Source organism: Notechis scutatus, chromosome 3, assembly GCF_049901735.1.
Source record: "Notechis scutatus isolate UNSWTSFEM ecotype Mainland chromosome 3, rNotScu1.2, whole genome shotgun sequence".
Classification (NCBI taxonomy): Eukaryota; Metazoa; Chordata; class Lepidosauria; order Squamata; family Elapidae; genus Notechis; species Notechis scutatus.
In genome coordinates, this window is record NC_142011.1 from 109,042,898 (window position 1) to 109,049,452 (window position 6,555).

Genomic DNA, 6,555 nt, shown 5'->3' on the forward strand with positions numbered 1-6,555 from the left:
AGAACATACTGTTCCAGAAACCCAATAAGAACATTGTGAAACTACCTCAAATTCTTTATATTTAGTGGAGAGTAGTTGATTTTTTTTCTACTGTTATATCCCCTTCTGATTTTTCATATCTCTTGGAAGGATCTATAATGCAAAGGGGTATATAATTGCTGCCATGTATAGTAGAAAAAAGAATTGTAAATCCTCCTGAGTTCTGATCAGCTGTTGGTCCAATCCATGTTATCTTGTGACAGAAGAAGATACAAAGACAGAACTGCTTTTTAAAGTTCAGAACAGCTGTTTTTTTTCTAAAACCATAATAATTTAGTCATTTTTTGTGCATTACAATACACTGATAAGGAAAATTTGCAAGGCATGGAGATATAAGAACTATGAATACAAATGTGTAAAATGTTATCTATCTATCTATCTATCTATCTATCTATCTATCTATCTATCTATCTGTCTATCTAGAATCTAGATAGATAGATATAAAAGTAAGATGTGTGTGTGTGTGTGTGTGTGTGTGTGTGTGAGAGGAGGAGTGTGTGTGTGTGAGAGAGAGAGAGAGAGAGAGAGAGAGAATGTGTGTGCCTTGGAGATCTTGGCTGAAGGAAAAAAAGGAAGAGATGCTGAGAATTCCTAGGTTTTATACCCTCTCTGGCTTTGAACTTCCTGGGGCACAGGAAAAGTATCCTGATTGGTTGCTGTCCAAGGTCATACCTAGCTTTGTAGATTGTTGGTGTGCTAAGTTTGGTTGAATCTTGCTGGGTGATGCAATGAAGGGCAATTAAATGGCTCTGCCTGAAGGAGGTAGATCTTTGTTATGTAGAATAAACTAGTTCAGGCCTTAATGGCCCATTAACAAAGCTGGCGGGGCTGAGTTTCTACCTCTCTTTTAGGGGAAATATTCTGCCCTCTTAATATTTCCTAGAATATTTCATTTTCCTAGGAGAGGGGTGGGTTTTAACTTCCTACATAAGTATGAAAATATTAAAATGTTACAAATGCAATTGGAAAATGTACCTCTGTTTCAGGGTCCAGCCTAAATAATTGTGTGATCTTTGTCTTGGCAAAGTTCTAAAATGATTGGCAAGCATAACAGAATTTCTGAAAAAACCAGATGATGAGGAAACTAGATGGATGGTGCTGCATGTCATAAGGTAAAGAATGGAGCAAAGACCCTTGTTCCACAGAGTTTTCTATCTTGATTTTTGAAAAAATGCGCCAAAAGGAAATGCCTCATAAAAGACATTTGTTTTTTTAATAAAACAATTAGAAAGATCTTCAAAGGGTTCCAAATATTTGAAATGGATTTACTGCTTGTGGTGATTATAATGTAAATGTTATCAAATCTGGGCTACAGAAATCCAGATTCTCACTAGATAGCAGCCTAAAGTTCCTGTGATTTTGTGAATCTGTGGCTATCTAGATTTTTACCATCCTGATCTGGTCTTGATAAAATGGATGCATTCCACCAAAATGCCACAAAGCAACTCATCTAAACAAACAACTCATCTAAATTCTATATAGTAAGCATATGTAAGGTTTAATGTACTCTTGGTTTCTGCCTAAAATTATGTCAAGAACCATAATTTGAGGAATCTTTTGGTCCACAAACTATATTCTGCAAGAAGGAATTTATATCTGTAATCTGCAAGAAGGAATTTATATGTGACTTCCAGGTGCTTTAAAAAAACTTCCCTGAGAATACAGATGATACATTCTCTGTTGACCTGTTCAACCTTGTTGAAGGAAGACTTTTGGAAGTCAGACAAAGACCTGTTTTAAGGCTTTGCTGCATCACAAACAAACAATCTCAAACTGCAACATTCCATAGTAAAGTAAGGATAGTGTACTGAATGTTGCTTATGAGATACAAAATTCCCTTAAATAAGCCAGTAGCAGTGGTGGGATTCAAAACTTTTTACTACCTGTTCTGTGGGCGTGGCTTGGTGGGCATAGCAGGAGAAGGATTCTGCAAAATCTCAATTCCCTCCCCACCCCACTAACCTGCTTTCCAGCTCTGTTCTCCTGTGCAGGGCAACAAAAGAACACCCAATCAATCAGCTTGGACTCAGGAGGCAGAGAATAGATGGGACGGGGCAGTCAGAGGTGGTATTTGCCAGTTCTCCGAACTACTCAAAATTTCCACTACTGGTTCTCTAGAACTGGTCAGAACCTGCTGAATAGCACCTCTGGCCAGTATTATATGGAGAAAATATCTGAAATATTCAGGACCCAGCTGGAGGAGAGGTTCTCCCAAGAAACCAGCAGAACCAAATAGAGCCACAAAAGTGCTGGCATGGAGCCCTTCTTTTCAAACTGCCTCCCCAATTTACTTCAGTGCTCCTTGCCTGCACACAGGATATAAGCAAAAGCTACCTTTCCTGAGGAAGGCTCCTTAAGCTGTCTTTGCCCTGTCATGGCTGCGAGAGGACACTCAGAAAAAGGCAGAGGCAAGAGGGCCACCATCTTCTCACCAGGGCAGGCAGCCAGTGCAAAATTACTCTTTGGATGTTTTCCTTGGATAAAATAAGGATAAATCAATTATGCATTTATTTAAATAATGCATAAACAAATTTAATGTAGATGAGTATTTTAGTTTCCGCTGTGAAGGAAATATTGAAAATAAAACACTGGTTTTGATAGGCAAGATCCTCCTGCACTTAAGCAGATTTGTGCAATGTTTTGATTAGCACTGAGGAATTGATCCATTCTTGCTCAAGGGGAAATGTGCTGGGAATTTGACCTTTCCTTTGAATTGTATTACATATTAATCCAATCCCCTTTGAAGCCTCAGGACACTAAATTTCTGGCCTGGTGGATGATTTTATCATTGTTTCTAGTTATGGAATAGAATAGAATAGAATAGAATAGAATAGAATAGAATAGAATAGAATAGAATAGAATAGAATAGAATAGAATAGAATAGAATTCTTTTATTGGCCAAGTGTGATTAGATACACAAGGAATTTGTCTTGGTGCAAATGCTCTCAGTACACATAAAGGAAAAGATACATTCATCGAGAATCAAGAATCAAAAGGTACAACACTTAATAATAGTCATAGGGTATAATAAGCAATCAAATCATACTAGGAAACAGTCCATATAAATTGTAAAGATACAAGCGACAAAGTTACAGTCATACAGTCACAAGTGGGAGGGAATGAGCGATAGGATGGGGATGGGATGATTAGCTGTCAAGAGATACACAGTCACATTTTAATGCTCTTTGAAAGAAATATGATAAAGGCCCTAAAACAATGATATTTTTATTTATTTATTTATTTATTTGATTTGCCAATTGTTTACAAGATAATAAGTATAAGTGTATACATAGTTGTGAATACATGAAAAGGGTACATATAAGAAAAATAAAAGAATAAGAGAAACAATAGGACAGGGACGATGGTGCGCTTATGCACACCCCCTACAGACCTCTTAGGAAAGGGGTGAGGTCAATAGTAGACAGTCTAAAGTTAAAGTTTTTGGGGTTTGGGGAAGAGACTATATAGGTCGTAGAGTATTCCAGACATTGACCACTCTATTGCTGAAGTCGTATTCCTGCAATCAAGTTTGGTGCGTTTACTTTGAGTTTGTATCTATTGTGTGCTCTTGTGTTGTTATGGTTGAAGCTGAAGTATTCATTGACAGGTAGGACATTGCAATGTATGATTTTATATACCATGCTTAAGTCAGACCGAAGACGGCGTAATTCAAGGTTTTCTAGTTTTAGAATTTCAAGTCTGGTGGCATAAGGTATTCTACAACGAGTAGAAGAGTGGAGAACTCTTCTTGTGAAATATTTCTGGACTTTCTCAATTGTGCTAATATCAGATACGTAATGATATGTTTTATATTTAATCTGCCACTAATGGTGGAGGGAATAAACTCTCTGAAACCCACTCCTGCCAGCGATTAGTGCTCTGAACCATGTAATATCATGGGACTCATAGAGTATTTGTCTTGTAAAATAACAATCTTTGCAGCTGAATTGTTAAGGGTTTGCTGCAAAAAGAGGCTTTACTACTTCACCAGAGATCAAATTACTTAATTATGGATTTTACCAGGTAAACATAATAAATTATAGGAGTTGAATTGCTAGAGCCAGGAAGTCTGTGAATATTCTCACAGATTACAATCTCAGCTGTGAAATGAATGCTGGTGGTATTATCCAAACCAACTCTTGCAAGGTCTCCTGCATGATAGCAGTCTGCTGCTACTCACTACCCACCCACTCCCTAAGACCCAGTTAAACATCTTTTATGAGCACAGTCTTATATTTTTAAGGTGAAAGTACAAGTAAACTCTGGATATACATGCCATCAGCTGAGAAATCTGCACTTCTTAAATTTATGACAAACTGGATGAATTATGACTACTCCATTGTGAATGGGATTCATTCTATGACTGCCTTGGTCCACCTGCCATCACTTTTCTTGCTATGTGACCAGCTCATTTCCATTCCCATTCCCACTTGATATAAAGCATCCACGAAAGAGGCCTAAAATAAGATGGATTGATGACATCAGCAAGTATTGCAGGCTCAATTGACAAAAGAAAGCTCAGGATTGTGTTGCTTGGAAACATGCGGAAGAAGCCTTCGTCCTGCAGTGGATAGACAATGGCTAAATGATGATAATGAATTGTGAATGGAAAATGCCCTGTACATGTTCAGAGTTATTTCCACATTCTTTCAGTTAGACACAGTGAGTTTTTTTCAAAAACATTTCATCATGCAGTGGGAATTAGATTTTTTTGGACTTGCTTTTGAGTATTAGAGGTCAAAGTTCATTTAAGAATTTCCCAAGTATCCCATTACACAGCCTATTAAGAGCTATGATGATGCAGTGCTTAGAATGCAGTACTGTAGGCTAATTCTGCTGACTGCCGGCTGTTCAGGCAGTTCGAGTCCCACTGGCTCAAAGTTGACTCAGCTTTCCATCCTTCCGAGGTTGATAAAATGAAGACCCAGATTGTTGGGGGCAATATGCTGCAAACCACTTAGAGATGGCTGTAAAGCACTGTGGAGTGGTTATATAAGTCTAAGTGCTATTGCTATTGCTATCAAATATGTCTGTCAAAAATATCCAGCAAGTGCAAATGATTATAAATCCTGATGAGACTGTCATTATCTGGCACAGACATTCAAATGGGGTGGCTGCATATAGAAATCCCTCCTGAAGGTGTTGCTTTATTTGACAGCTTCTTGGCTAGATCTCTGCCTGCCTGCCTGCCTGCCTGCCTGCCTGCCATATGTTGCATAATTAGGCAGAGCTGCTTTCAGAGTCAGGTTGAAAATAGGAACCAAATGGGTCAAATGTGGATATCTGTCGCCACCTTATGGAGAACAGAAAAATATCTATGAATGCATTCTATTTTCAACTAATACCCTGGTTTAATTTCCACCTCCTTCCTCCAATTCTAGGAACCAGCATTCTATGAAGAGAGCACAGCTGGCACAGAATTCTGAGAGTGCCCCCCCCCCCAAAATTCCAGAACTCAAATGGATATTTATGGAAATATGGAACACTAGCTAGCTATTTAAAAATTATTACTTTTCATGCACCTTCAGCATTTAGTCATGCTGGCCACATGGCCCCAGAGATGTCTTCAGACAGCACTGGCTCTTTGGCTTTGTAACGGAGATGAGCACCGCCCCAGAGCCGGAAATTTCTAGCATGTGTGCGAGAGGAACCTTTACTGTATTGCTATTTTGTCAATAAGAAAATTTATATTTGAAATTTCAGATGAAAATCATTGAAAGGGAAACCTAAATGAGAAAATTCCATAGAGAAGCAACTACCAATTCTATAGCAACTACCAATTCTGCTGTGGTAACAGAGAATAATATTTTGTTTTTCTAAAGGCTAAAAAAATAAAAAAAGTTTCTTCCAACATATAAATAACAACAACAAAAATCAAGAAACAGTCAGTTCACTAAAGAGAGAAGACAGCAAAGAAGTAACCGACAGCAGAGAGAAAGCAGAACTGCTTAACTCATTCTTTGCATTGGTCTTCACACAAAAAGAATCTATAATCCAACCTATCAAAAACATAATTGTAAAAGACAAACTAGAAATAAAAGTTAAAATAAGCAAAAAATGGTAAAAGAACACCAGTCTAATTTTGATCAATACAAATCATTGGGATCTGACAGATTACATCCCAGGGTTCTAAAAGACCTGGCAGAGGACCTCTCAGAACCACTGCACCATATCTTCCAAAAATCCTGGAGCACTGGGGAACTGCCGGAGGACTGGAAAAGAGCTGATGTGGTTCCCATCTTCAAAAAAAAGGGGGGAAGAACAGACCCAATCAGTCTAACATCAATACCTGGGAAGATACTGGAAAAGATAATTTTAAAAAAAACAACAGATCTGCCAACATCTAGAAACAAGTAAAGTAATAATTAGAAGTCAGTACGGGTTTGTTAAGAATAGATCATGCCAAACTAATCTTATTACATTCTTCAACATAGTGACTACATTAGTAGACCAGTGAAATACTATGGACATAATATACTTAGACTTCAGCAAGGTATTCGACAAAGTAGACCACAA